General features: G+C 38.4%; 1 long non-coding RNA gene across 1 annotated transcript in view; it reads left to right on the top strand.

Moving 5' to 3' along the window:
• Positions 1-2053, top strand: part of LOC138057231 (uncharacterized) — a 4568-nt gene extending 2515 nt beyond the window's left edge. Inside the window, exons 1-2 of the long non-coding RNA XR_011133619.1 lie at positions 1-260; positions 1308-2053. The exon at positions 1-260 is cut by the window's left edge and continues 2515 nt beyond it. This is a non-coding gene — a long non-coding RNA (uncharacterized lncRNA). The remainder of the gene's footprint in view (positions 261-1307) is intronic.
• The last annotated feature ends 7544 nt before the right edge of the window (positions 2054-9597 follow it).

The following is a 9597-nucleotide window of genomic DNA, read 5'->3' as shown; positions in this document are numbered from 1 at the left end:
GTGTTAGTTTTTGGGATCTGTGTAGATAAAATTCATGTCCACGAAAGCCGGATCAGGCGAAGGGGCTCGGGTCGAAAGGTTCTTACACCTCGTAGCCGCCTTGAATCCAAATAAAGAAGAAGACAAGGAATAGGAGATGGGAGGAGGCACATCGAAAGCTTTATATAGCGAAAGATGTCCATGAAAGCTGGAAAAAAATTAAGTGTATGTGCGTCGATTCCACTGACACGGCCTTCGCACAACATCTTTTGTCCTTGGAGGTGAGACGAAGAATGGGGTTAGTATTTACACTGATTATTGGTTTCCCTTTAGCACTATGATTCTTTGTCGTCAGCTTCGTGTGCGTTTTATTTTGCTATTCGTGTTTTTTATCCGTCAGTTCAGTTGCCATATTATGGAATGATGGCTTCCAGTGTAGGGACGCACAAAGAGAAGCAATTGGCTTCAGCTCTGAAGCGTCTCGATTTAGCTGTTGAAGCCCGCGGTAGATGAGAATTTTTGTTGGTAAAAAAGAAGGGCCAAGCATGATAGATCTGCTCAGTTTATTTCGCATCATTTGAAAGCCAATTTACCGGTACATTCATTTGCCAGTCATTTAGCTACCTTTCGGCACAGAGTACAGGTAACATTTTTGATCAAATATTTTGAAATACACTATGCAACTAATACTCTATCAAGCAATTCAATACACTATGCAAGATGTATCATGTTGATGATAAATTTTACAAATAATAATAATAATAATTAAATAATAATAGTAATAATAAACAGTAAGTTGCGTTCATTTCTAGTCACCACCTGGTAAAACTATTTGTGTAAGCCTGGATCACTTTTGGCATACTGGTCCTTTGGAATGTGCAAACAGTATGTCTCTGATGTACACATGTCAATGAGAATTCCCTTCACGCAAGTTTTATACATAATTATCAACAATGATGATAGTTATTAATACTGTAAAATAATGAAGAAATATGTTGTCATGAAGTATGGGTATGTTCATTGTTGAAAACTTTAAAGCACACTGCAGGTTGACTCTAGTAGTTCAGTAACTCATGGGTTGTTGTTTAGTCGATGTTTGCAATTGGTACCAACTGGCAGAGCTGCTTGGCTTACAAAAGGAATTATGGCATAGAGGGTTACCTCAAATGAATAATCACAGACCCTTGGCAGTCAATCACTGTCCAGGCCTAGGTTCATCAGCTGAATGTAACAGTAGTGGAATATTGTAACTAGTGATTACTGTTGATAGCAATTATTAATAATTTTCCTGTCTTTTCATATTTGCTGGTCCATAACCTTTTTTCTAGGGAACAAGTTCACAGAGCAAGGAAAAAGTTGACTACCCTTGATTGGAATTACTGGTATCATAATGGCTTTTCATTTTCCACCACTGAGGATCATGCTGACACCATCATTGCAAGAAAATACAACCAGAGAACAAAATCTTGGGACGTGAGGATGTTAAAGGTGTCCAAAGATTGTGGATATATTTGGATGCTGGTGGAAAAAATTTTTAAACTTTGCATTGATGAGGACGACTATTTAATCACTCGTGAAGTCTGGCTGGAACCTGACAATCCCAGAATCATTTCTCCAGCAATTGTTGAAAGTGAACCTCTTCCAGCTCATGAGCTCCTGGCAAGATGCGGAAACAGATTTTCACAAATAAGCAGCTCATAGAGATTTAAATGAAAACTTTTCAGCTACTGTAAAACTAGGAAAAACATAAATGCCCTCACAATAACGTGTTGCAGTGATGAAATTACTAACAGTCAGGTGTCAATGGAATGGCTCAAGTCAAGCTAATAAGCCTTGCCTTTTTGCTTCAGTTTTGGTAGTAACTTGAAGTAATAATTAGAAAAACTGTTTTTCTCTCCAAGTTTTGTGGGGTCATTGTGACATGTAGCACTTAAGCCAGAGTTGAAACCAGGACAAGATATACAGTGTATGACTTGACAGTTTTTAACCCAAGATAAGGGCTGACCATACATTACACATTGTAGCTTCGAAATCGTTGTTGGAGTTTTATCTCATGGTAATATATTGTATAACTTTAGAATTTTGTCTCCTGATGTGATTTCTTATTGTGTGGTTTTGTACATGGCAATTTTATTGCATAGCTTTTGCAAACTGAAATAATTTAAACTACAGTGAAAAAAAAAACAATGTAAATACAAAAAATGGAAATTCCAATTCAGTGCTGTGATATTGGGAAATTGACAGTTATTGTAAAAAGTGGTGTTGAGAGTGACATGTGAATACAGATGACAGACAAGCAAAATCAAATTTTATTATTGTTCATATACATGTCTGCATCAAATTATTTGAAGATGTGAAAGCATTAATTATTATTCTAAGAAAATTTCCATTCTTGCAAAAGTTTAAGTCAGTCTAAACCAGAAGAAATCTAAATTGCCTTTAAAAATAGTTTTTATCCTAAACCAAAGTTTCACAACAAGGCAACTAAAACAAGTCAGTTATTGGGGGTGATGGTATGCTGAAAATAATTATTAAAAGAGGGGATCCTGAGATTTCCTGATATTTTTATGTGGGAGTGGAGGTTCCCTTTACTGAAAAACCACACACTGTCAGCGGTTTTGTCTGCTATTACTTCCCAACATTTAGACAGTTCGGAAACCCATCTAAACACCTGTTGCTTAGGGGATAGTGTCTTCTAGTACAAAGTACATGCACACAGAAGAGGGAACAACTTTCCTCTTCCTTCTTCCAAGGGCAGTCACCTCGTGTATCTAGGATGTATAAATATTGTGTTCAAACAGAGTTTTCAAAATTGCCTTGTTTGTGAAATATAGTTGCATCCCCACATCCTTTGTTTTTGATGTCCTGGCTCATACACCTGTAGTTCGGCAGTTACCTTATTTGCCCAATTCAGGAACTGGCTTTTGGTCAATAGACCAGTTTCATAAATGGCGACCACCTCTACAGTATTTTTAATATGTTAATTACACCAACTTCCCTCATTTTTAATATTCTTTTGAAAGTTGCTTGTCATAGCAAGACTAGAAAGGCTTGTTAGCTAAAACAGAAGAACATTTTATTTGGAAGGCATGAAATAGATCAATACAAATGTAGGTTGTCCACTTGACTATGGTACATCCGCAAGTCAGGTGCTGGCATCTTCATGGTCAGAGGCATTTTCATCTTGTTCCATAAGAAGGCAATCATCATAATCCATGCTTCCCACTCCCTTCTGTAGTGCCTTTATGGCCAGTTTCCATAAATTTATCAACTCCTAGGAAAAGAGACTATTTATTAATGTGGTACATTGCAATTCCGTGAAAGAAGTCCTGCCCTCAAAAATTATTGATTTTATGATGTACATACATAGACGAGAACTCCCCACAAAGACTTCCATAAATTTTTGACTAGTCACAACTGGCTAGGAACGTTATACGTGATATGCTTATCAGCTGAATGGTGAAATTGACATACAGGTGATTTGGCAGAACAAGTTACTGCAAGTAAAGCAACCAAAATATATTTGAATGCATGGAGATTTTCTAATATGGCGTGTATTCATCACTGATTGTACATTCTGAATGTTTGATTTCTTCTGATTCTTTTCTTCCTCGCTCATCAAATGTTCTTGATTTCCCTGAGGCACATCAGCGACTTTCAAATTGAGAAAATCGCATCGGAGCTCGAGTACTACCGGTTAACAGGCCTTGATAAACAACTCAGCTTGTCTGTTCGACCTGCCGAAAACCGCAATCGCTGTGAAAAAAGAGTGTTGAACATATATTATCGCCTACCTTGTTTCATGCGTGTTTTCGTCCCTGTTCCACATATGCAAGTCTCTGTATGAGATAGATATTTTTCCTACAGTTTTCCACGGTCATCCCTGGCGTTCAACTGCAGAACACTCGAGGCTATGTAGCATGACAAGTGAAGAATTCCACTGAGAAAAAGGCCTGGAAATTTCACAAATGGTTCACATTTTTGCCCGAAACAATTTCATCGAGTTTCCTTACGTTTTTCTCCTAAGGGGTTTGCGGAAACACTGCTTGTGCCTCGCCATTTTATTTCCACGATACATCGAACGATAAATATCACATCTCGCGCGCGTCGTGTGAAGATTTCTATTGGTTGAAAATTGTGTGGTTGTCAATCAAGCTCACACATGCGCTTTATCGTGACACAGTCCCTTTAATTTGCCACACAAAGGAAATGTGAGAACTTAATAAAAAAAAAACATGGGTTTTAGTGTTTGAAAAAGAAACTTCCAGCATAAATGTCGAGAAAAAGTAAACAAACACTTCTAGTAAAAGCAATCATCTCTCTCCAGTCTTTATTCTTTAGGGATAGTATTTGCACAGCTTTTAATTGATCCATACGAAGCTCAGAGAGAACTTCGGCATGTGTCTATGGAAATTCAAAAGTGTGGAAAAATTGAAATCGGTCAATGAAAACGATGATTTTGACTAAAACTAGAAAAACGTGCTGGTTGAGATTAAATCCAGTGGTAGTGACAGGCAGTGTGGTTTAACCACACTAAGCCTAACCCTAGTATTCGGATGTTCCGGGTTCAAGACCCGTTCTGACTCCTCGTTGAATTAGATCCTGGTAGTCCCTGGTTCAACTTCTCGGCTACACTTGTAAATGGCCAATTGGTTTGCCTCCAGCCAGTTGGGATTCTTAAGAGCAAATTCCCACAAGAATCAAACAAAATCAAATATCTTCGGCAAGGCTTGAAAACTCAATTTCGCTCCCCTTTTGCATATAGCTAGCCCCTAGCAAGAATACAAGCAGCCTGTGTTTTTTTCCTCGGAATAGGTTTGTCTTGCCGAGAAAAACAACATTTTCGTTTTAACCTCCAGACTCAGTTTATTAAATTGTAATACAAACAACTTATTGCATACCTTTTCCTTGTCCAACACCTACAATTTCAAGAATATTGTATTAATTTAATTATTTTGTGGTAAACAAAACCAAAGTGTTCTCCAAATGTTAACATCGTCGGTTGGTGGGAAGAACTGTTATTTTGACCATGTGCCATATCACCGAATTTCAAAAAAATAAGGATTTTAATTAAGGAAGGGAAGGTCTTTCAAAATAAGTAAAATTTAGTTTGGGGCAAATGATTGGCAGTCGTCAAAAAAAGGATTCAAAAATCGCTTACACTAGACACAAAATCACGCCAGCGGTGTCGAGTGCGTGACCCACAGGCAGCCCAAGCTCGGTATACTTTTTGTAGACTTTGTGTGGGAAAATTAGCTTTGAGCTTATAAATACTCTAATAAACTGTGAATGTAGAAATAAACTTGTCTTTAGTTGTCATTTCCGCTTATGAAGGGAAATGACAACTGACGACATCGCAAAAATACGTAAGCTACAAACCTGTCTAAAACGGACACAGTTTGCCCTCCGATTGAACAGACAGGGGCACCCAACGTCAATTTTCGGAAAATATCTGTTCGGAAGACGATTTGAGATCTAGAATTTTCGGAACATTTGATGTAAAATTTCTTGGTTGCCTGCCTCCCCTAGGATTTTCGAACATCTGAAAAATGGTATAATTGCCCATTTTTAACGGATTTTTACCCTAAAAAGGTCACCTAGAATTTTCGGGAGCCTTTTTTCTGGTGAAATTTTCGAAAAGGTAAGTTTTGATCCCTATAATTTCGGATCACTAGACTTTCAGCTAGGAAATCCGAACAGGGGGGATAAAAATATACCTATATCTACCGTTTAAATATTAAAATACGTTTAACAATTTTGAACTATATTCTCGTTGGGTGCCCCTGAACAGAAAAGACGAGGACAACTGTTCATAGAGGTAAGCGAAGTTTATTTCTACATTTACAGCTTTTTTGAGCATTTATAAGCTCAAAGTTGATTTTCCCATACAAAGTCTATAAATCATATACCGAGCTTGGGCTGCCTTTGCGTGACCAAGAGAATATTATCATTGTATCCGCCATCTCCATACTAATATTTCTTCGGTTCGAAAAGTCAGCGTTACAAAGGTATAAATATAATAAAAATGCTTAACCTCTTTGATTTGTGACATCGTGAGTTTTGCAAACTGTTTTTTTCCCCTGTATATTAATTCAGCGGAGTTTTCGACAACTAGCCACATAACATTTTTAAAATAAAACACAATAAACTGAATAAGTTTTGGTCCACAAATGCATATGTAGTCATTGTATGTATCACTATCTGTATCAATGTCTGTGTCCTTTGATTTAGTAATCAGTAAACCGCTCAAGTGTTATTCAATATTTGACCTTTGAGTTTCCATTTTGATGGTCCTCCGTGTTGTTGACTTTCAACGCGTAATTTGCATATTTATGCCCGAGGCAAGCGCACATGGGGGTGAGATTGGGGATTTCAGTGGACCACAGAACCGGAAGTGCCCCTTCACCAGGTAAAAAATCAAAAATCACTGGTCACTGGTCAAGAGAACAGACTGTGTAAGGAGAAAATTAAATAAAGCGTCAGAGAAATCAAAATCAAAAACTGACCAGCAAAGCCTGAATTTAAAAAAATTGGAAATTGACCAGCTGCGACTGACTCTTCTCCGATGTCCTCCAGATCCTCATTCTAAAATTCTAATGCATCAGTCAATTCCAGCAGTGCCCACCTCCCCTCCCCCCGGGCAACCGCGGGGTGTCTGCTCACGTTGTCAGTCCCGGGGGTGGGGCATTCGCAATTTTATCGCGGCTCGGGGGCTGGGCATTTGCGTACCCTGGGGCGAAACCCCGGTCATTTGACACACGTGTTTTCAAAAGTTCCATGGATGAGTTCATTAGGAAAGACGAGGCGTTTGTCGATGAATGGCTTGTCCGTCAGGGACGAGAGAAACTTGCAGATGTTTTTTAAGGTATGTTTTCTCAAATTTAGGTAATGATTTCTTCATCACTTGTAAGCATATACATATAAGGGGCAAGGTGAACTATATTTTGTTTATCACAAAACAATCACTGACGTGAACACGACTATTTCGCATTAAAAACTAGCCTAGCTTTTTTCTTAAATTCATGAAAGTGGAGTTAAAATACTTAAGATTTCCGAATTCAAATGATGCGATCTTCGAGACTGATCTTCCGAGCTTAAAACGTATTGAAATAAAATATTAAAGTTGTGAGATTTCTAAAACTGGTAATTGTTTTATTCTAAACACTGTTAACAGGATTGTCGTTATTCTAGTCAAAATATTCAAAACATAATGGTTTTTATACAACAACATATTTAATGTCACGCTATCCTCTAGCAAACGGTTAAAAACAAAATATAAGAAAATAAATAAAATAAGAATCAACCAACACGTCCTGTTGTTCTTGACGTCTTACAGTTGTATTAAAATACTGAACAGTTGAACGTTTTATTCACTGATTGATAAAAAACTGCAGAGGTGTTGGAAGTCAATGTTCCCGGGGACGGGGTATTTGCCCTCTTTCTTCATCCCCTCCCGGGGCATTTAGACAGCCCAGCGAGGGAATTTACTCATTTTTAAAGAAAATGCTAATGCCCGGGGATTAGCCAGGAGGGAAGGGGGGGGGGGGTGGGGTGGGGAACGGTTGGAATTGACTGATGCATAATTTGCTATGGTCGTGTCGATCGTGAGAACAACGACTACCAACTATAATTTTAAAAGAACACGAAAATGCCAAGATTTTAACAGCGGCCTTGCTCAAATTTCTCTTGGGAAAAAGGACTTTCTTTTACTTTATGTATTAGTCAATTAAGTTAGTGTCGTCTAGGAAAAGTAAACAAAATTAATCTCAATAAACCAACATTTTTGTCGCATGGTCAATAGCATGAAATATACAAAAAAAAGTAATTCTAAATTTCGTTTTCCGTAGAACCACAGTACTGAGATTCCAATGCGTTTTTTGTTGCAAGTTATTGGCAGACGCTCAGCTTACAAAAATCCCCACCCCTACCCAGTGCAAAGAATTTTGCCACATGCTGCTCAATATGCAAATTAGAAAGACGGAGCGATCACACATGTGGCTTATTCGTTGTCCCTGGCTATTTCTGCTTCAAAGCAGGTTGAGTGATTCTATCGAGCAATACAATGAACCACCAAGGTACAGGTTGCATAGGGACTTCGCAAAATTGCTTTTTGTGGTTAAATCTACCAAACAGATGCCCGTTACGGAGGTTCTCGTCTTACAAACTTACCGGAACGCCATTGAAGAAATGACTGGAGAGAAACCTTCTTTGACAATCAAGGTATCATATCCGAGCCAAAGTGAACATATTTATGTTGCAGTGTGCTTAAGTAATGCAGATATTTCGAAATGAAGGGATTTCATTAATTATAAATACGGGGGTAATGTTTGGTCACGCATTCGACTACTGACATGATTTTGATTTTTCTGTACGATTTGAATAATTTTTTGACGAGTGCTTATTCATTTTCCCAAACTAAACTTTACATATATTGGAAGACCTATCCTTATATAGTTAGAATCTAAAATCTTTTGGAATTCCGAGATATGGCACATGGTCAAAATGTCAATTCTTTTCACCCACCGTCGAACTCTACGTCTGAGGGCACTCTACTTTTGTTAACCGCCAAATAAATAGATTAAACCAATTTTCCTGTAATTGTGCTTTTTTGGACAAGGAAGAGTTAAGCAAAAAGTTGGTTGTATTACAACTTTTCTGCGCTCCATAAATGCGACACGCGAATCGAATGAAAATGATCGATTTTCAGCACGGTTGGGACTCGTTAACTGGATGCCAGGACGTGAAATCGAAAATCTTGTTTTTCTCGGAAATACCGAAATATTTAAGGAAAGAAAACGCATGGCGTTGCTACTTTTAATGATGCCTACTTGTATGCAAAAGTAGGGCGAATTTAAATTTTCAAGTCTTACCGGACTATATTTGATTTTTGTGGACATTTGCTCTTAACAGTTATTTTTTCACGCAAAGCTAAACCCCCAACATTTGCGAACCTTACGAGCGCCGCTGTGGGGATGGGGTAAGTGTTGTACATGAAATGACTGTACCTCATCGGGTGGAGTTAATTTGACCTCGGACCCAAGCTCCGTGACCATTCACAAGATCATCAGCCGTTAAATTCATCAGCTATCGTGGAATCGGAAAATGCTCATTTCCAGCCAAGTGCGTGGGGATTTTTGACGACCAAACATTCACCGAGGTTCGCAAATGATGAGGCTTTAGCTTTTCGTGAAAAAATCGCAGCTGGGATGGATTTTCGAGGCGCAAACCGCCCCTGAGCTGACAACGGTCGAAATCTTAGTGTGCTGCCTTGACTTCGTCTTAGAACGGCAGTGAAAACACGGAATTCCCGAAACTGTAAAATAAGCACCAAAACGCACAAGAATACACCAGAGGTGAGTCAGTTTTATTCATTTTCTTGAATGAACTTTAAATTGAGCGTTTTTTAGGCTTCATAATCGACGGTATTTTATTTCCTATACAAAGTCTTATAAGGCGTTTAAATTCTCAACGGCTGCCTGTAACGCAACACCGCTTGCACTCAAAGGTCATCTTCCCACTAGTAATTAATTATTACACGCTCTCTAGTGACGCGAACTTGGGCTGCCTATGCTATGACGTGATGTGCAAACCACTGACGTCTATGCGTCAATTGTCAAG

The sequence above is a fragment of the Montipora capricornis genome, chromosome 7 (genome assembly GCF_036669925.1).
Source record: "Montipora capricornis isolate CH-2021 chromosome 7, ASM3666992v2, whole genome shotgun sequence".
NCBI lineage: Eukaryota > Metazoa > Cnidaria > Anthozoa > Scleractinia > Acroporidae > Montipora > Montipora capricornis.
This window is presented reverse-complemented; position numbering and strand designations above follow the sequence as displayed.